This window comes from Lissotriton helveticus, chromosome 1_1 (assembly GCF_964261635.1).
Source record: "Lissotriton helveticus chromosome 1_1, aLisHel1.1, whole genome shotgun sequence".
Classification (NCBI taxonomy): domain Eukaryota; kingdom Metazoa; phylum Chordata; class Amphibia; order Caudata; family Salamandridae; genus Lissotriton; species Lissotriton helveticus.
Genome location: NC_136057.1, coordinates 1,339,747,516 through 1,339,769,748, shown reverse-complemented (window position 1 = coordinate 1,339,769,748; position 22,233 = coordinate 1,339,747,516). Strand labels below are relative to the sequence as shown.

The window sequence follows — 22,233 nt, the reverse complement described above, 5'->3', positions numbered from 1 at the left end:
GATGGGCCCTTGATTGGCGTTGTCTGCTGGTGGAAGTGTAGTAATGTGATGGGTCCGCGGCTGGCGGTGTGAATGTTTTGTATGTGTCACATGTATGAAAGGCGTATGAATGGCCTGTAAAGCGGTTGGTGCCTTGTCGTGGCTTTACAGCTCACAAGCTGTGAGTCAATGGTTCAGTTTCTTGTCCTTTCCATTATTAACAGTGTATTTCATTTTTTGTGAAATCACTTGCTACTACAATGGTATATACTGAACCATCACTCACCCTCGTGCCAAATCCAACCAGTATGTGTGTGTTTGAAAACTTGATGTCAGTGTAGGTTTTTTTTTTTTTTTTTTGAAGCAGGACGCACCTTGTCACTTTTTTTGTTAATGTTGTGATGTGTTGCTTTTGTGCCTGGTGGTGTGAATGGTCTTCTGTGTGTCAGGTATGAAAGGTGTGTGAATGGCCTGTAAAGCGGTTGGTGCCTTGAAGTGGCTTTACAGCTCACGAGCTGCGAGTCATTGGTTCAGTTTTTTTGTCCATGTAATTGAGGCAGGCACAGGAGCGTGGGGCCTGGTCACCCCCACGCTCCTGTGCCTGCTGCCGCTGCCGCAGCCCCAGCCTCCCGAGGGCCGCCGAGCCCACACCAGCTTTCCCCGCCGCCCCAGCCTCCCGAGGGCCGCCGAGCCCACACCAGCTTTTCCCGCCGCCCCAGCCTCTCGAGGGCCGCCAAGCCGGCTCCAGCTTTTCCCGCCGCCCCAGCCCGTGACCCCGCCCCCCCGACAGCCGATTGGCTCGCGCTCCCGCCTCCCCGCAGACCCTCCCGACCGGCTACCTTCTTATGACGTCCCCAGAGCGACCGCGCAGCGGACGCGTGCTTCGGGAGCACCGATTGAGCGCCGAAGGTGTGCCAAAGGTAAGCCCGTCTGCGCCCGTCCTCGCCTGGACCGCGCCCAGCGCCAGGACCCCTGGCCCCCGCAGACCCCAGCCCACCCGACGGACGTACGACGCCGCCACCCTCAACGCACTCAACGCCGGCCGAACCCCTGGATGCTACCGAGCCACCCCGAGACGCACCCACGGACCCTTCATCTGCCAGTCCTGCAAGTTCTCCTGCATCCGGACCTGCACTGCACCAGCGTCCACCAAGCAGAACACCAGCAGCAACCACCTGAAGTGCATCCTGCTCAACACCCGCTCGGTCCACAGACACGCCGTCGAGCTCTGGAACCTGCTCGACACCACAGACCCAGACGTCGCCTTCCTCACGGAAACCTGGATGAACGCCTCCTCAGCGCCCGACATCGCCATCGCCAACCCGGACGGCTACAAGATCATCCGGAGAGACCGCGTCAACCAGACAGGAGGAGGCATCGCCATCATTCACAGGAACACCATCCGCATCACGACCAACACCGACGATACCATCGCACCCGCCGAACACCTGCACTTCCAGATCCACGTCAACCCCAAGACCACCCTCCGCGGCACCCTCATCTACAGACCCCCGGGACCACGCACACCATTCAGCGAGGACATCGCCGACTTCATCAGCCCGCTCGCCCTCCCCTCAGCCGACTACATCCTCCTCGGGGACCTCAACTTCCACCTGGAGAACAACGACGACCGCAACACCACCACCCTGCTGGAAAACCTCGCAAACCTCGGACTCAAGCAACTGGTGACCACCCCCACCCACCTCGCCGGACACACACTCGACGCCGTCTTCTCATCCAGCAAAGACATCGCCTTCAGCCACGCCACAGGACTCCACTGGACGGACCACAGCTGCGTCCACTTCACCTTCAGAAGAACGACGATCCACCAGCAACAGGTTGCCCGAAGAAGCTGGAACAAGATCACAGCCGACCAGCTCGCCGCTTCCCTGAGTCAGCACCCTCCCGCCAGCTCAGCGAACCCCAGCCAGGCCGCCGACAACCTCACGAAGTGGATCAGCAACTGCGCGGACGAACTCGCCCCTCTGAGGACCCCGCCCAGCAGACCCGGCAGCAAGAAAGCCCCATGGTTCACCGACGAACTCAAGAGCTCCAAGAAGAACTGCCGAGCCCTCGAAAGTCTGGAGAAGGGAACCAACACCGGACAACATGACCACCCTCAAGCTTGCCACCCGGAAGCACCACCAACTGATCCGCGCCACCAAGAAAACTGCATTCAAGGACCGGCTGGACAACAACGCACACAACTGCAAGGAACTCTTCAACATCGTGAAAGAGCTCTCCAACGCCGGAAACAACGACATCACCCCATCGCAAGACCTCTGCAACTCCCTCGCCTCCTACTTCCACAACAAGATCGCGGACATACACAACAGCTTCAGCATTCAACCATCGCACACAACGACCAAAGCAACGCCGCCCACCACCACCCTCCGCGCCTGGACTCCGATCAGCACCGATGACATCGTCCGCATGATGAACTCCATCCACTCCGGATCTCCGACCGACCCCTGCCCTCACCACGTCTTCAACAAGGCCGACGCTGTCATCGCACCCCACCTGCGGGACATCATCAACACCTCCTTCGACACCGACACCTTCCCGGAGAGCTGGAAGCACGCCGAACTCAGCGCTCTACTAAAGAAACCAACAGCGGACCCCACCGAACTCAAGAATTACCGCCCCATCTCGCTCCTCCTGTTTCCAGCCAAAGTCATTGAGAAGATCGTCAACAAACAGCTGGCCGCCTTCCTCGAGACCAATGGATCCCTCGACCCCTCAGTCGGGCTTCCGAGCCAACCACAGCACCGAGACCGCCCTCATCGCTGCCACCGATGACATCCGAGCCCTGATGGACAACTGAGAAACAGCGGCCCTCATCCTCCTAGACCTCTCCGCGGCATTCGACACTGTCTGCCACCGCACCCTAGTGCAGTGCCTCAGCAACGTCGGAATTCAGGAGAAGGCACTGGAATGGATCGTCTCCTTCCTCGACGGAAGAACACAGAGTCCATCTACCACCGTACAAGTCAGAGGCCACCGAAGTCATCTGCGGCGTCCCTCAAGGATCCTCGCTGAGCCCCAACTTCTTCAACGTCTACATGAGCCCCCTCGCGCCCATCGCACGCCAACACAACCTGAACATCATCTCCTACGCCGATGACACCCAGCTGATCCTCTCCCTGACCAACGACCCCGCCGCTGCCAGAGCCAACCTTCACGAAGGGATGAAAGATGTAGCCGAGTGGATGACGACCAGCCGCCTGAAACTGAACTCAGACAAGACGGAAGTCCTCATCCTGGGCTCCTCGCCGTTCGCCTGGGACGACTCCTGGTGGCCCCCCGCCCTGGGCACCGCACCCACACCGACAGACCACGCACGCAACCTGGGCTTCATCCTGGACTCCTCCCTCTCCATGACCAGACAAGTCAACGCCGTCTCCTCGTCATGCTTCAACATCCTGCGCATGCTACGGAAGATCTTCCGGTGGATCCCCACCGAGACCAGGAAGACGGTCACCCAGGCCCTCGTCACCAGCCGACTGGACTACGGCAACGCCCTCTACGCCGGAACCACCGCCAAGCTCCAGAAGAGACTCCAGCGGATCCAGAACACCTCAGCCAGACTCATCCTCGACATCCCCCGACGCAGCCACATCTCCGGACATCTGAGAGACCTGCACTGGCTCCCCGTCAACAAGAGAATCACCTTCCGTCTCCTCACCCATGCACACAAAGCCCTACACGATCAAGGCCCGAGCTACCTCAACAACCGCATCAACTTCTACGCTCCCAAACGCCACCTCCGATCAGCCAGTCACGCCCTCGCCGCCGTCCCCCGCATCCGAAGAACGACAACAGGAGGAAGGTCCTTCTCCTACCTGGCCGCCAAGACCTGGAACTCCCTCCCGACCGACCTGCGCCTGACCCAAGACCACCTCTCCTTCAGGAAGAAGCTGAAGACCTGGCGGTTCGAGCAGTAGCAGCACCCCCCCCCCCACCCCCCCAAGCGCCTTGAGACCCTCCGGGTGAGTAGTGCGCTCTATAAATGTCCTTGATTGATTGATTGAGTGCATTTCGTTTTTGTGAAATCTCTTGCTAATAAAATTATATATACAGAATCATCTCTCGCCCTCGTGCCAAATCCAACCAGTATGTGTGTGTGTTTGAGGAATAGATGGCTGTGTAGGGATCTTGTTTTTCTTAGTCTCTGTGCCAAGGTGTACATTCCGCTTATGAACAACCTGCCAATTGTAGATATTCTTGAAAACCCATGGGACTACATGGTGATGTCTCTCTGGTGAAATCTAACAATTAATTGTATCCACAATATCCTGCAAAACTCACAAAGTCCGTCATATTTTCCTTGCAATATTGCGCCCAAATTGTCACGCCGCACAAGTAAACAACTAATTTTGTCAAAACTAATTGGTTTAGCTAGGGGGGGTCACATGGGTTTTTCACTCCTTCCTCGGTTGCCATCTATGGAAACCTAGCATACCCACACATTTTTGGAAAGTAGACATCCGGGGGCTTTCAAGGGGGTATGGCTTGCATGGATCCTCCAACGTTCCTTTTCTCAGAATCCCTAGCAAACTTTAAATGTAGCTGAAATAAAAATAAATTCCAAACATTTCTGTGTTTAAAAGTGTGGCATCACTGGGCTCACACATTTTCACCCACCCCGCGTTCCCCCGGGACTCCTGAAAAAAATGGTACCTCACTTGCCTGGGTCTTCCTAGTGCCTGCGACAGGAAACCGCGCAAAACGCAACGTGGATGCACCGGAATTTTCACAGTAAAAACGGGCCCTTTTGTGGCAAAGTTTCTACCTTTCGTTTTTGAACCCTAGCCACTGCTGGCACCTAGAGAAACCTAGCAAACCTATACATTTTTGGAAACTACACACCCAGGGGAATTCAGGATGGGGTGACACGACTGCCTCCCACCAGGTTCTGTTACCCAGAATCCCTTGCAAAGCTAAAAAATTTACCAAAAAAACGCATTTTCCTCACATTTCTGTGGTGGAACGTTCTGGAATCTGCGTGGATCAACAAATTTCCACCCACCCCGCGTTCCCGCAGGTCTCCCGAAAAAAATGGTATCTCACTTGCGTGGGTAGGCATAGTGGCTGCAACAGGAAAAGGCCCAAATCGTACGGTGGAGAATTTAAAATAACCTATAGCAAAACTACCTTCTTTTTTTGGGGGGCACCTGGGTTTTTGGCACGGGGCTCGGCGGCAAAGTTGTGAAACAACCAAAGCCAAATAGTTCTGAAAACTAGACACCCGGGGGAGTCTAGGGAGGTATGGCATGCGTGGGTCCCCCAATGTTTTCCTACCCAGAATTCCTTGCAAACCTTAAATTTAGGTAAAAAAATCACTTTTCCAAACTTTTTTGCGTGGGATCTCCGTGCCGGCACAAATGTCCTACCACCCAGCGTTCCCTTTGTTCTCCCGAGTAAAATGATACCTCACTTGTGTGGGTGGGCCAAAGCAGAACAGGCCAAAAATGTATTTTTAAGAAATTGTAGCATTCAGGATTGACACATTAAGCACAGAGAATTCAACTGTTTTGGGGTCATCCTAGTCACAGGCTTTGGCCCACCCACACAAGTGAGGTATCATTTTACTCGGGAGATCAGGGGAACGCTAGGTGGTAGGGCATTTGTGCCGGCACGGCGATCCCACGCAAAAATGTATGGAAAAGTGTTTTTTTTAACCTAAATTTAAGGTTTGCAGGGATTCCTGGGTATGAAAACAATGGGGGACCCACGCATGCCATACCTCCATGGACTCCCCCGGTGTCCAGTTTTCAGAACTGTTTGGATTTGGTAGTTTCCAAAGATGCCCGCCGAGCCCCGGGCCAAAAGCTCAGGTGACCCCTCCCCAAAAAATAAGGTAGTTTTGCTAAAGGTAATTTTTAAGTCTCCACCGTATGAATTGGGCCTTTTCCTGTTGCAGCCACTATGCCTACCCACGCAAGTGAGGTATCAATTTTATCCGGAGACCTGGGGGAACGCTGGGTGGGAGGAAATTTGTGTTAGCCCAGTGATGCCACGCTTTCCCACACAAAAAAGTGTGAAAAAATGATTTTTTTTCAGCTAAAATTGAGGTTTGCAAGGGATTCTGGGTAAAGGAACATTGGAGGATCCACGCAAGCCATACCTCCTTGGAAGCCCCGGGGTGTCTGCTTTTCAGAAATGTATGAGTTTGGTAAGTTTACCTAGATGGCCGTCTAGCACGGGGCCAAAAACCCAGGTAACCCCCCTTGCAAAAGCTGGTGGTTTTGACATAGGCAAGCGTTCCCCTTGATCTCCCGAGTAAAATGATACCTCACTTGTGTGGGTGGGCCAAAGCCTGTGACTAGGATGACCCCAAAACAGTTGAATTCTCTGTGCTTAATGTGTCAATCCTGAATGCTACAATTTCTTAAAAATACATTTTTGGCCTGTTCTGCTTTGGCCCACCCACACAAGTGAGGTATCATTTTACTCGGGAGAACAAGGGGAACGCTGGGTGGTAGGACATTTGTGCCGGCACGGAGATCCCACGCAAAAAAGTTTGGAAAAGTGATTTTTTTACCTAAATTTAAGGTTTGCAAGGAATTCTGGGTAGGAAAACATTGGGGGACCCATGCATGCCATACCTCCCTGGACTCCCCCGGGTGTCTAGTTTTCAGAACTGTTTGGCTTTGATTGTTTCACAACTTTGCCGCCGAGCCCCGTGCCAAAAACTCAGGTGCCGCCCCCCCCCAAAAGAAGGTAATTTTGCCATAGGTTATTTTAAATTCTCCACCGTACGATTTGGGCCTTTTCCTGTTGCAGCCACTATGCCTACCCACGCAAGTGAGGTACCATTTTTTTTGGGAGACCTGGGGGAACGCGGGGTGGGTGGAAATTTGTTGATCCACGCAGATTCCAGTACTTTCCACCACAGAAATGTGAGGAAAATGCGTTTTTTTGTCAATTTTTTAGGTTTGCAAGGGATTCTGGGTACAGAACCTGGTGGGAGGCAGTCGTGTCACCCCATCCTGAATTCCCCTGGGTGTCTAGTTTTCAAAAATGTATAGGTTTGCTAGGTTTCCCTAGGTGCCGGCAGAGCTATGGTTAAAAAACGAAAGGTAGGCATTTTGCCAAAAAAGGGCCAGTTTTAACTGCAAAATTGCAGTGCAGCCACGTTGCGTTTTGCGCTGTTTCCTGTCGCAGGCACCAGGCAGACCTAGGCAGTGAGGTACCATTTTTACAGGAGACCTGGGGGAACGCTGGGTGGGTGGAAATTTGTTGATCCACGCAGATTCCAGAACTTTCCACCTCAGAAATGTGAGGAAAATGCGTTTTATTTGTAAATTTTTTAGCTTTGCAAGGGATTCTGGGTAACAGAACCTGGTGGGAGGCAGTTGAGTCACCCCATCCTGAATTCCTCTGGGTGTCTAGTTTTCAAAAATGTATAGGTTTGCTAGGTTTCCCCAGGTGCCGGCAGAGCTAGGGTTCAAAAACGAAAGGTAGGCACTTTGCCAAAAAAGGGCCTGTTTACACGGCGAAATTTTGGTGCGACCACGTTGCGTTTTGCGCTGTTTCCTGTCGCAGGCACCAGGCAGACCAAGGCAAGTGAGGTACCATTTTTATCGGGAGACTTAGGGTAATTCAGATTTGTAAATCAACTGTTATTACCTATTGAGTTTTCATGCATTTCTCCCTTCCCAATGAAAGACATTGGTCATTTTTCAAAAAGATTCTTTTTTTTACACAATCATTCTCATGCTAGTATGAGTATTCCCAATTTTGAGAATGTACAAATATATACTGTTTCTAAACTCTATAATTTGTACCCAATTCAGAAATGCATAGGTGTCTTTCATACCGATTTTTCCATGTATACATTTTCCAAGAATAAGTGCTCTATACCCAGTAAATAATAATATACCATTGAAAGATGCTGCTCAGTTTTTGGCTCTGGGTTCGTCGGGTTCTTGGTGAAACTACAAGTCATATATATCCCCACAACCAGGAAAGTCAAACGGATGTAACGGTATATTGCTTTTAAAGAGCTGTCAAATTTACAAGAAGTTATAGGTGAAAACATTGAGACAAAAGGCTGTTTTTTTTCAACTAATGTTCAATTATTCCAATATTTAAATGTTAGTTTCTATAAAGAAACCTTCATGGATTTAAACAAATTACCCCTTTCTGAATTCAGAATTTTGTCTACTTTTTGAAAATGTATAGCTTTCCAGGATCCATTATTGCTTTCAAACTCATTTCTACCATTACCTGGAAGGAGGTTGAAGGCTCTAAAAATAGCAAAAATAGGCTATGTCCCAGAAAAATGCCAAAACTGTGTGAAAAATATTGGTTCTCTGACAAAAGACTGTCATTCCCTAAAAGCTGAGAAAATGGAGATTGCAGCCCCACAAACCCTTTTTTGAGAACATTTGCAGGGAAAAACCCAGAGGCTTTCATTTGCAGCCCGTTTTTCCAATTTTTCTGAAAAAACTAAAAGTTCACTGTATTTTGCTTCATTTCTGGAACCCCTCCTAGGGAATCCACAAACCCTGGGCACCTTTAGAATCCACATGATGTTGGAAGAAAAGGAAGCAAATTTGTTGTGGATACCTTATGTGGTCAAAGAGTTACAGGGGCCTAAGCGCGCACTACCCCAAAACGCCAAAAAAAGGCTTAGCACAGGAGGGGAAAAGGTCTAGCAGCGAAGGGATTAAAATTATCTACCACAAAATGACCTGGCTTTCCAAAGGGTCATCTGGGTTTTTGGTCTTGGACTCCGCAATCATCTAGGGAAACCTACCACTCCCAGACATTTCAGAAAACTAGACACCCGGAGGAGTCCAGGGAGCTTGCATGGACAATCCCCAGAATCATCTGCAAACCTAACATTTAGCTACAAATTCTACTTTTTCTCAAATGGAAATGTATCACAGTACTGTCACAAATTTCCTACCACCCAGGGTTACCCTTGATCTATCGAGTGAAATGATACCTCACTTGTGTGCGTGGGCCAAATGTCGTGACACGGATGGGTCAAAAACGTGTAGTGGCTCAGGAGAGCGAACTGATAAGCACTTGTTTTTTTTTTTAGACATTTTAGTACTTTTTGAGCACACCCACAAGTGAGGTATCATTTTATTCTGGAGATAGTGGGAATGTGGGTGGTGAAAAAATTGTGGTGACGCAGTGATTCCACCCAGAAATGTGAGAAAATGTTGATTTTTGGTTTTTTAGCTATATTTGAGGTTCTCAGGAGATTCTGGGTAAGAAAATGTTGGAGGATCCATGCAAGCCACACATCCTTGGACCCCTGGGTGTCTCATTTTCAGAACGTTCTGGGTTTGGTAGGTTTCTCTAGATCGCCGACGAGCCCGGGACAAAAAAATGCAGCAGGTGCCCCTCTTGCAAAACCAGGTCGTTTTGTGCTACATAATTTTGATGTTTCCACAATACGTTTTGAGCTGTCATGTCGTCGGCACTCGACCTTCCCACACATTGCACAGATGTTTTGGGAAGATGTGGGAAATTGCACACATTTGTACTTGTTGCAGCCAATTTCTGTGGTAATGCCACTGACATCAACAGTTAAAACTGGCTCACAAGATCATAAAAAAAAGGCCTATAAATAGCCAAAAGCCAGCCCATTCACCATCCTGTCAGACCACCCCTTCTGGGACTGCCTGAGTGCCCTATATGCCTGTACAACCCTGGTATCACAACTTCCCACAGTACTCATCAATGTGTGGCAGCGTTACACAAGGTGCCGTGCTAACAAACAGGATGTGAGTAACATGTCCTTTTCTGTGTGCACAGAAGGGCCTGAGCAGAGCAGTGATGTATTGGTTGAAAAAGAAAGAGGAGGAAACTGACCGCTACTGCCTAGCTACAGGAAATTGACTACTAGCTCAGAAACAGCACAGCGTTCAGCCCGGTGATCTGCCTTAGTACCTTTTGAACGCCCTCTGAGCCGGCAAACAAGATGCTATGATGAACCAAGATGTGAGCAAGCACCTCTTCAGAAGCATCTGAGCTGAGAAGTAAGGCATCACGCAGTCCTGAGATCTTTGAACCTAAAATCTTTGTTTAATGTAGAGCTTAAACTGTAAATACAGAAGTGCTTGTATTCTCTATTCAGAGTACCTATTTGCTCCTGAAAAGTACTGGTACTCTCCCAATAAATGTATTGCAGCCGTGCTAAAAAGTGCAGATACTCCCGCTTTCAAATTAAAGAAGTGCAGGCACTCCGTATCGGGTAGTACCTGCCCATTTAAAGCACCGTTTATGAGATTCAGGGCGAGTTATGCTAGAAGGGGAGGGACAACACTGACATGTGCCAGCAGAATGGCACCTCTAGTTCTAGCAAGTGTGTACTTCAGTGACGCATGACTTACTGTTAAACTGGGCTGCTTCCATGTGGGACAGCTTTAAAAACAGGCTAGCCTGCTGGAAATGCTCTAGATAGTAGAAGTGGCTCCGAGTGTTGCCCCACTCCCTGGCTCAGAGCCAGCAAATGTAAATTAAAATTATGTTTTAGCCAGCGCTGTTGAGAGGGGCGGGGTCAGGGTATGTGAGGGGGGGGAGTGAGACATGCACTCCACTCCCTAAGTGCGCATATGTGTTTCGGCTGGTCGTCTCAGGCTGACCAAAACCTACATGCGCACTTAGGTTTTCTCCAGCCAAGCTGTATTGAGCAGCCGGGCTAAAGAGACCCCACAGACTCCCTGGTCTGAGCAGGGCATCTTTTCTACCTCCTCAGACCTATCCCATGGCTTGCTCTGCAGCACGGGGATTGGACAGGGAGTCTGTCCCAGGGGCAGCTGTGACCAGCAGGCCGGAAGAGGAGAGATGGCGCAAGGAGATGCCACACTGGAGCGGCCGGCTGCAAAAGGTATGTTTTCTTTATATTCAATTCCCGAGACCACACCGCCTCACCACCCTTCGTTTATGGTGGCCGCCGCTGCTAGAAAGTGCTGCTTTAAAGGTGCTGCAGTGCATGATGTCACTGGATCGCAGCACCCCATATGACCTCAATGAACTAGGATGCCTATTGTAGGAGATTGTTAGAAGTGCAGTAATGGTCGAAGATAGCTGTTTCTCCACACTGCATGACCCCTCTAATAGTGGCAAATCACCAAGTGTTGCGTGCAAGTCTGTTCTTAGAGGAAACAGACTCTGGGAAGTCCATTTTCCTCTACTGTCGCTTGCCGACTGCAATGAATAGCCTATCACTCTGTGGGATCCCAAATTCTGGTGGGAATCTTGTTCAGGGCATTTTTTGTCCAAATGGATTGGACATCCAGTTTAAGGTGACCACCCTTCTGTAATTCAGACGGTCTGTCCCTAAATTAGCCCTAATGTCCGTCATCCATGTTTCAATGGAGAGCATTCAATTTTAGCCTTTGTACTAAAAGACGAAGGTCAACTCTAACCATTTCAGACACCTCAGCTGAAGTGGAGAGGAAGAGGGCCTACTGTGCTTTCATCCGGAGGGAAAGGTAGAGAGCTAAACTTGAAACAGCCTTCTTGCCAGGGTGTCTGTTGCCTGAAAGAAATGTAAATGTGTGCAATTGACTAATCTACAGACGTTAAGGCTGCTTGGAAGCCGGCATGGGTGTAGTGGGCAACAGTCGTTTCCCTGGAGAGCTTGAAGGGTGGTGGTGCGGGGCGGGGGTTTGCAGCGGTGGGGGCTGGTTTGTAATGCTGTGTGTAATGCACATTTAAAATAATAATGTATACATTCACAGTGCTTTCTGTCACAGACGGGGACCTCACTAAAAATACCAGCTCACTATTCCCTGCTACACCAACCAGGATTCAATTCTGTTGCTCTCTGGTTGCTCAAACGGACATCTATAGTGATTGTATTAACCAACAGATGTTTCATGATATTTAATAAGTACATTATTTCTGTTTGGCCAGGATATCTGTGATAAATCAGAGTTGGACTAGAGGTTGCACAAGCTTACTGCAACTGTATTTCGTAAAGCAAAAAAAAATCCATGTTTTCATGGCTCAAAATAAAAATGACGGTGCAGATTTACTACTTCTGGCGCATCTCTGCTAATCAGCAAGGATGCGCCCGAAGAGTTGCGACGCATCTGCCCACCCGTGCGCCACCACTGATGCACCGCATTTACAATGCGGTGCACCATGGCGCACGGAAGGGCAGATACGTGTCGCATCCCCTGGCGGAAAGGCGGCGCATTGCTGGAGCTGCGTCGCAACGCAGCTCCAGCAAGGCTCGGGGTGCCCCTATTCTCAACATGCTGCGTCAATCCTTACTCCTGCTTCAAGCATGCGCAGGGTTTTGACGCAGCATGGCCTTAAACGTGACTGAGTGAAATCTTGTAGATTTCACTCACCCACTATTACGAGGCGTTCCTGCACCGGAATGCCCCCCCCCCTTTCCCTCCCCCTGTGCTGGAACGCCCACATGTGGTGCAGGGCTTTACAATCTGACGTATCTCCCTAGATGCGTCACGTTGTAAATACCCCGCAGCATGGCGCTGGCTTTGTGCCGCCACTGTCACAAAAGTGATGCATCGGCGGGGCAAATGTGGCGGACAGGGCTTGTAAATCAGCCCCGACATTTTTAAAGCCTTAAACAGTAATGCATAAAAGAAAATGGCTTTTTTTCTTTTTAATGATCAACATCATATAAATAACACAGTAGTATAAACTGCTTGATACATGCAGGACCTGAATTGTCAGAGGTTGTGTGTGTGGTTAGAGCCTCAACTCCGAAGTGGACCGGGCTGTAACTAAATCAAAAACTTGCAGGCTGGTGGTTATAGCAGACTGACAAGGCTAGACCTTAGTATTGGTCAAACATGTCGTTTATCAACCTGCCCACATTCTATTTGTGGGTAGGTCACTTTTACCTTTCATTGCCTCATTTTCCTCAATGATGAAATCTGAAGCAGAAGTCTTTCAATTTGCAGGCAGAGCAATACAAAGCGAGGTCTCACTGATATGTGGTTCAATGGACAATAGAGCGGCCACAAACTGAATTGTCTTTTGTCTCACTCAAGGCGTCCTTCTTGTGGGGATACTGGTTGACATCAGATTTGAACACACTTAGGTTTTTTGTGATAGCATATTCAATCCCTGCTTGCCAACCTGAATAAACTGTGTATTTTCTTAGCTGTGGCTCCTTGACCGTGATCATCATATTTTAAATCACCTTCAAATAATTCAGCTCAAGATGTGTACTGTACACAAAACTCTTCTATATTGTTTATGAGATCATAACTCCATCGGTAACAGTAAAGGTGCTTATAGGAGGCACAAGAAAACAGGCTTCCGTTGAGTCATTGACAAAATGTTCAGGGCAGAAAGGGTCAAGTTCACTAATTCTAAAAAGGTCTTGCAGTGCACTAATGTAATCTAATGTGTTGAAGTGAAACAATTCAAGGTATGCTTTTGAAATATAAAAGAGTGTACCTCAGCTGGAATTGCTATACTAAAGTAAAATAAGATGGCAGTCAGTGATGCCTGCCGTAGCGCACATTTGGTCCTGGCTGATCTAAGAGTTGTTCCCATTAGTTTCCATGACATTGCTTTACTAGAAAGTATGCAACCTTTTTTGTATGGAATTTAGCCACTGGACCCAGACTAGAAGAGCTGGACCCACTGATGATGTGACTAGGCTTGGTCCCTGCCCTTCCTCCACCAGTTGTGATTCTCTGCGGTGTCTTGGATGCTGCTTTTCCTATCCCATTCCCATACCTGTGGGCAGGGATCCCAGATGATGTCACCCAATGAAGTGTTGGGTAGTTTGACCATCTATCGGATGGGAGACTATTGTGCTAGTTAATGTGTTATTTTTTTTTACTGATCTTTTTATTTTAACAACAACACGCAGTTAGCATGATACATATATGAGCATTCCAATACTGCACCAAATTACAAGTTTTACATTTTTGACACTCCATACATTGGCACCAATTAGTTTTCCCTTCCTTCCGCCCTCCTTAATCACGTTCCTCCAGTATTTCCTCCACCCTCCCATGGGGCTCTGGCGGTGTGCATGGGTTGCCTCTATAGTTATCCCATTTGCTCCAGACCTATCCCCCATTTAAGAGGACATCCCCTAACCGCCTTCTCTGCTACCATGCACCAGCCATATACCTCCTCTCAGTTTCCCACCGAGGGGGTCACATCCGACCCCATGCCCTTGCTATGTTCCTTTTGGTGATCATTCAAGCCAGTGTCACCCCAATTTGATCTCCGCAACTCAAATTTGTCGCCTCCCACACATTCAGGAGACACCATTTTGCCAAACATTGCAACTCATTTCTATACACTCCACTCAAGCATTGGATTATTTTCAACCAATATTCTTGAATTTTGGGGCAAGCCCATATTATATGAAAGAAAGTACCCACCAGATGGCAGCCCCTACGACAGGAAGCTTCCTTTATTTTCCCCATCTTTACCAATGTCGTTCAGCAATATAGACCCTGTGAAGTATTTTGAGTTGCACCAGGCGAAACCGAGCTTGGATCGCCACCTCATGGGGAGAGGCTATTGCCTCTTGCCACTCCTCGTCCTGCCAGTCCAGGATGTCCATTTCCCAATTCACTTTTAACTGGGCTAAACTGTCTGGAGCATGGTGGATTCGTTTTTTATACGTTAGTGAAATCGCCTTTTTGGTCAGGTGTTCCTCCAGTAATCCATTTTCGAGCGGGACGACTCTGGAAGTGGGTCCCCTTTTGGGAGAGTTGCTTGTAGGGTATGGCGAAGTCGTAAATACTGGATTGCCTCGGAAGGAGCCAAGTCAAATTATTTCTGTAGTTCAGTGAATGATCTTACCTCACCTCCCCTCCACACATCTGTCACTGTCGAACACCCAACAGGTTCCACTTGTCAAATACCTGCCTCTACTTAAGTCTCTCTAGGAGTTGAGAGTCCCACAGCGGAGTTGCTTGTGTGATTTTGTTTTCCATCCCATCTCACCTATCGTCCCATGCTATGTCTGTGCCGGGTGCCAGAAGGTGGAGCTTTTTTGGCAGGGTGTATAACGCTCATATTTTTATATTTTTTATTTTAACTTGTTCTTCCACCAAGTAACTCAGTATGTTACAATCATAATTCCCGCAATCATAAAACAAATCTTCTCATTACATAAATCAAGGACTATGCAATAGAGTGCCACTTTGTAGGAAGAGTATCTACCCGATGCCATATACTGTACACCTCCCTAAATAGGAGGATCCAAAAGAACAATATCCAAATCCTATACAAAGAGCTCCCTCCCTCCCTCCCTCCGGGTCAGCTAGATACACTCTTCCCATCACATACATATCCTGATAATCAGTATGAAACCAGTGCAATAACTCAGTTACACCATGTGCCCTTTAGGCTATCACGGGTGATATACATACCCTGCTGTCATGCCCAGATTGCAACCCCGCAGTATTCTGTGAGGGAGAGGCTTTGATCTCCTCCCGAAGCAGAGCCTCCACAAGCATTCCCTGCCATGCACTCGCGCCATCCTCTAGTTTGACATCATTTCGGACTCGTCTCATACTAACTACCTCTGCCGTTGCCCATTCTAACATGGCCCTGGCCCAATTCTGTAGTGTAGGTGGCTGCACACTCATCCAATGAATCGTCACCGCCTCTTTGCTAACACTAAATCCAGCTGTAAAAATAGTCTTGACAGTTTCTTGACCTTGGGTCTTGAGAAGTCTCAGTAGGTCTGGTGATAGCTTCAAATATCCGGGAGAGCTATCCCACCATCATACCATCCCTTTGTGAGTTTGGTAAGAGCAATTCTTGGAGCCCCCCATCCGATAACAACTTTCTTATCTCGCCCTATATGGATTTAAAATAGTTGTCCTGTATTAAAAAGGGTGTGTTCTGAAGGACATTCAGAAGTCGCGGCAGGGCCATCATTTAAAAAAAAAGCGTTGCTCTGCCCAACAAGGAGGGCGGAAGCGCTCTCCAGTGTTTTGCATGTCGTCCTTCAGATGAGCCAATGGGGGGCCTACATTTTTTGCTATAAACAACTCGCGGTTGGCGGTAACAAAGATCGTGAGATAACAGAATCCGTCCAACACCACCTGCGCCTTGCAGTCTTTTGGCACTGTCTGTGCCCGCCATGTAGGATGAAGATCACAGACTTCAACCAATTGATCGTATAGCCAGAATACTGCCGGTAGGTTGTGAAAACGCATAGGATTCTGGCAATCGAGGATCTGGGCGACGCCACGTACAGAAGGATATAATCGGCGTACAATGATATTCTATCCTCAGTCCTCCGACCACCGGAGGCCCCTTATAAGCAAATCCCCCCCAGATCCAAGCTGCTAGTGGCTCGAGAACCAGTGCGAACAATAAAGGCGACCGGGGGCATCCCTGCCTAGTCCTTCAATGTAGCTGCTCTGAATTTGCCTCCATGCGAGGTGATTACCCTAATCAGATTCGTTGTGTGACTTCCCAAACTATCAGCTGTTTTATTATGAAATGTTAAGCGGTCAGAGCTTAGATACTTTGTCATCAAGTAATTGTTGTATTTGTATTTAGATCTGTATCATCATTGGGATTTTGGAACCACCAATACTCATTGGTATTAATATTTAACATTTGTATAGTGCCCAATCTCATGGGTATGAAATGCCCTGTTGCAAGGCAAGGAGGCTTCTGTGGAACCTGAAAACGGTTCTTCACTCCTGTTACGCCATACCAACTAACAATGAAAGTCATTGTTACTGGTTTGAAGTCATACAGTCAGCCCTGCCATGTACTACGCATCATATGTTAGACTAACGCATTTTAGTGCTGGTGTCCGCATCACTGCACTAAAATACTTTAGTCATGCTTTTTATAGCTCTTGGGACCCTCTTTAGAAGGTGCGCTCCGGTGTTCATATAATGCAGCCAATCCGCTCTGCGAGTCCACTTTTCCAGACACAATTAACATTATCAGCTCCTTACTGATTTAGCTGGGCCTGGAGGGAAGCTTTTTATCATAGGTGCCAATTTAAAATGAGACTTGATGGTATGTTTCATGGAAAGTATTCAGTACGGCCCCAGTAATATTCTCCCTGCTGGCAGAGTCTCAGCCTGCTATAGCAGGCACATCTGGATGACACGGGTAAGTCCGGCAGTAGAGCACTGAACTGATTACAATGGGCACAATGTATGAGCGTGGGAGAGAGAGGGGAAAAGACCTGTTTAAAAGGACGAAATAATTGTTCACTGTTTTTGTTGGTCTTTTACCTACAGATAACTATGTATAAAATAATGCCCACTCTTTCCGTGAACAATACATGTAAGTTCACATAAAGGGTGGGAAATGTACTCTTTTACATTCTGCAACCTTAATTAGTTAATGCAGTCTCTCTGCGGATGTCTTTCTTTGTGTAAATAGAGAAGAATCTTGGTTATCAGAATACGGAATAGTGACACATGAACTCATTTTGGGATGAGCCTGGTGGGCCAACTCTACTTTTACTTTGTTTCAGCTCTGAGCGTCACTAAGTCATCAGTCTGAGTATCCTGCACATCCCACAAATGTTTTATGTAGGTAGCTCAGTGGGTTACTGCTTTTGTCCCATGGCACTAGGGCAGTGCCCTTCCATTTCAGGTGCTTTGCAGCAGTTTGAAGATCTTCTTCGAGTTTCTTGTTGCTCAAATTGCGTGCTTTTTCTGCTATTTATCCATTTCCATTAACTTCGTTGCTTGATTTTGCTCACGAGAAAGTGTCACCCAGTAATTGAATGTCAGTCATAATTACACTGAAATTATGATAATGTCACACATAAGCAATCCGAAACCTTGGCAGCTATGCAGATGCATGATGGGTGTCAGGCCATAACCCTGGATAATGAAAGTCTTTGTTGTTGGCCTTTAGAATTAGGCTCTTCCCCCCCCCCCCATGCCTAAGAGAAGCATTGAAAAGCCTTGGGATTCATATTGACAAAGAGTTATCTCTCAAACAATAGATTGGAACTGTCATCCTCTTGCTATTTCCAAGAATAAGGAGAATCTACAGATATTTTACAGAGAAAGCTGCCATTAAAATTATCATCACCCTAGTGATATGACAGATTGACTATGCAAAGGCCCTCTGCTTGGGACTCGCAACTACTTTAATTAACAGGTTGCAATTGGTGCAAAATCAGGTGGGCTGGCTAGTCTTTTGCCAGTCTTGACATTGTCACACTAAACCACTGATGGGAAAGCTCCACTGGCTCCCTGTGGCACAGAAGACCATCTTTTTTTTTTTTAAAACATATTTTTACTGTAGCGAAGTCATAGAAAAGAAAGGCACAGAGCATAACGACATTAACACTGTTGATATGCGATCAATAAGAATATGCAATCCCAACGGCACTACACAGCCATTTAAGGCCCACATCCCGGAGGCTGGGCGGCGTAGGATCAGAGCATGGTCATAAGCAGAGAATGTTGCGGTCGTGCTCCAAAGATATGAAACCTATAAGTGTCTTCGCCATTATTGTCATTATACATTATTATAATACTAAACAGTCCAATAACAACTATTAACCCCTCGAATGGCATCGCTAGTACTGATTCAATAGAGTAGGACATCTGTGTGTGGGCCAGGTATGGTCCAGTCAATTGACGGCGGTATATACCTATGGGAATCACATCAATATACATACATACATATCAAGGGATCTCAGCGTGGCAACGTGGGACACCTACACCGTCTCACAGCCCTCCTCTCCGGCACCCTCCCCTCCACAGTCAGACTCCGAGGCATCAGAAGAAAACAACTCAGCACTGGTGGCATCAGAGTCATCCTCCGCCAGGCCCTCCATACACAACGTCCTCCAGGCAAGCAAATCATCCTGCAACTTGTTGTCCTTACGGGTGCGCTGCATATGAGTCTCCTCCGCCAAGGCCCACTCTCTCGCATCCCTCAGCCACATGGGAATCTCAGGCGCCCTCTGACCCATCCAAGTGATGGCCACTCGTCTCCTCGCCAACACTAGCAGGAGTTGCAGGAATTTATCCGATAGTCCCCTTTTTTTGGGTCTGGGCACCAACGCAAGAAGACATTGGAGTGGGTCCAGCAGAAGCTGAAGGTGCGTAGCCTGAACAACGTACCTCACCACCTTCCGCCAAAAATCCTGAACAAGATGACACTCCCACGCCAAATGCAGGAAGCCCGCCCTCCCCGTACCACATCTAGGACAATTGTGGCGTCTATCCGCCGATATACGATGGAGGGAGACCGGCGTCAAATATGTGCGGTGGACAAAATTAAAGTGGATAAGTTTAAAACGAGCATTACAGGAGACCTTATGGGTCAACAGCCCAATCCGCTTTCTCTGTGCAGGCTCCAATTCCACCCCTAGGTCAACCTCCCATGCCCCCCAGGCCGGGGCCAACGGGGGAGTTGAATCCCGGCGCATAGCGGAGTAGAGGAGGGAAATCAGGCGCTTGCCTCTCCCACAGGACATGATGACGTCAAGGGTATTGGTGAGCGGAGGCGCCTCCGGGAATTGGGGCCACGTTATCCTGGCCACCTCTTGAAGGCCACCGTAGTGAAGGTATTGTCCCTCACTGAGGCCAAAGGACTCCCTGGCACCCTCAAAGGACACAAAGGAGTCGTTCGGGTAGAGGTCCGCGAGAGTCGCACAACCACCAGCCCGCCACTCCCGAAAGGACATACTTTCCTCCAAGCGGAGTATCGGGGCCAGGAACCAAACTGGGAGCTCTCTATGGAATGGTGCTCGTAGCAGTACCTTTTCAACAAGGCGCTGCCAAATATTAGCCGTATGACGCACCACGAAAGGTAAAGTGGTGTTGGCTCTGCGACCTTGCATCAGGGCCTCTTGCAGGGCTGTATCAGTCGCCGCACCAGCCAGCAGTGCCAGTTCCCAATTCTCTCCTTCAGCGAACCATCTGGCGGCCGGAAGAAGCTGCGCTGCGTAATAGTATAAGTCAAACCTCGGGGCTTCGAGGCCACCTTCATCCCAACATCTCGTCACTGTGCGCAGGGCGACTCTGCTGCGTCCACCCGCCCAGAGGAGTAAGGTGAGGAGAGAGTTCAATGTGCGGAACACTCTGGGATGTAACGGACATAGGGAGTTCTGCAAAACATATAGGACCCTAGGGAGCATCACCATTTTGGCAATTGCCAAGCGCCCCATGAGAGAGGGGGAGTGTGTTCCAAAAGGTAACAGATTTGCGGAGTGCCGTGAGTATTCTGTCGACGTTGTAAGTCAGCAGGGTCTCCGTAGATGTAGCCACCTGGATGCCCAAATACCGGAAAGCTGTGCGCTCGTACCGGAGTCCCAAATGTTGAAGCTCCGCGCCCGGATCTGGGACAGCATTCGTCAGTGGGAAAACTAGGGATTTGGCAATGTTTATACGCAACCCAGAGGCTGCGCCAAATTGGTCCAAGAGTCGCAACAGTGCGGGGAGGGCCTCGGCCGGGGAGGTCAAATAAAAAAGTGCATCATCCGCATAGAGGGAGACCACATTAGTAGTGTCATGCACCACAATTCCCCAAGCCCGCAGGTCAGTGCGGGCGGAAACGGCAAGGGGCTCAATCGCAAGAGCAAATAGGAGAGGGGAGAGGGGGCAGCCCTGTCTGGTGCCTCTCCGCAGTGACCACTCTGCCGAGCGGGCCGATCCCAACCGTACCCTGGCGCGGGGCGCCTTGTAAAGCACCCGGATCCAGTCTCGAAATCAAGGTCCGAACCCCATTTTCTGGAGTACCTGCAGCAGATATATCCAGTGCACCGTATCAAAGGCCTTAGCCAAATCAATTGAGACCAACACGTGAGGACCCTCCTGTCCCTGCACCTCGTGCAGTATATGATTGAGATGACGCAAATTCATCGCCGTGTTACGACCCGGGATGAATCCACACTGGTCAGGGTGGACTAGGCGTGTCATGAGTGGGGCAAGGCGCGTGGCCAATAACTTAGTAAGGATTTTCGCATCCATATTTAGTAACGTGATAGGACGATATGCCGCGGGATCAGTGTTGTCACCGCCAGGCTTCAGGATCATGCACACTTCTCCTTGAGTCATGGTAGGCGGAAGGGTGCCAGCGTGCAGAGCCTCATTGTAGACCTGCAAGAAGAGGGGGGCCAGGACATTCCCAAAGGACTGATAGAACTCCGGGTACCCATCACCCCCAGGGGTCTTAGAGCAGGGAGGGCAGCGATCGCCGCATTAATCTCACCCAGTGTCAGATTCGCGTCAAGTTCCTTCACTGTAGCCTCCGGCAACGTCTGGAGTTGGAGGCCCTCAAGATAGGACTGACCGACATCCTCCGATATCAATGGGTCAGCTTCATAGACAGTCTGCAAATGGTCACGAAGAACCTCCAGAACATCAGACTCAGAGTGGACCATAATGCCAGTGGAGTTCCGTAGGGCAACAATCCTCTCAGGTGCGAATTCTCGCCGCAGTATCCAGGCCAACAAGCGGCTGGATTTATCCCCCTCACGATGGAGACGCTGCCTGTACTGGCCCAGCGTAAATTTGTCAAGTCGTGCAAGTATGTCATGGATCGATACCAAGGCCTCCCTCTCCGTCTGATGATCCAGTTCTTCCGGATCAGCACAAGACTGGGCGCGTTGAAGCGCCAGCTCCGCACCCTGCAATTCAGACAATTGTTTCCGGACCCCATAGGAGAGGCCCATACATGCGCCACGCACCACCGCCTTTAATGCCTCCCACTTGGTGGAGTAGGGTATGACATCCCCCCCCTCCCCCCCCCCCCCCCCAGTTGAGGGTCCAAATAATCCAACAGTGACTCCGCTACATGCTCTCTAGCCACTGGATCCTGTAGCAAGTCAACCGGCAACCTCCACGTTCGCTGACGCGCGGCACGATCAGGCCACTTCGCCACACATGTCACCGGAGCGTGAGCCGACCGGTATCGAGCCTGATGAGTAACCGACAAGGTAAGGGAGGTGGTGAGGTTTGCCGCAAGTATGCAGTCTAGTCTACTATGCGTACCGTGGGTCGGAGTGTAGCACGTATAGATCCTTTGGGTGGGGTGGCAAGTACGCCACACGTCGCGCGCCCCAAGATTGTGCATCCCTTCCCGCAGACGCGCCGTCATACGGGGCTTGGTGCCCACTCTGGGTGGATGACGGTCCAGGTCATGGTCCAGTATGCAATTGAAATACCCAAACCAGAGGAGGGGCGCATCCAAACTCGGAACCAAAAGATCCTGAATCTGAGAGAAGAAGGTCGGGTCATCAGTATTCGGGGCATACGTGTTCAGGAGCAGGAATTCCTTGTCGTCCAGCCTAAGCCTCACTAATAAATACCTGCCTTCCACATCCGC

At 49.4% G+C, this 22,233-nt stretch overlaps 1 protein-coding gene across 7 annotated transcripts in view; it reads left to right on the top strand.

Moving 5' to 3' along the window:
• The window catches only part of LOC144823836 (NXPE family member 1-like), a 518,225-nt gene that overhangs the window by 321,021 nt on the left and 174,971 nt on the right, over nucleotides 1-22,233 (top strand). The window contains exon 1 of one of the 7 annotated variants that reach the window (XM_078682739.1): nucleotides 9,861-9,980. The exons of the other annotated variants lie outside the window; for them this stretch is intronic. The gene's annotated coding sequence lies outside the window, so the exon portion shown is untranslated. Of the gene's footprint in view, nucleotides 1-9,860; nucleotides 9,981-22,233 lie in introns of those variants that run through there. 7 annotated transcript variants of the gene reach the window in all.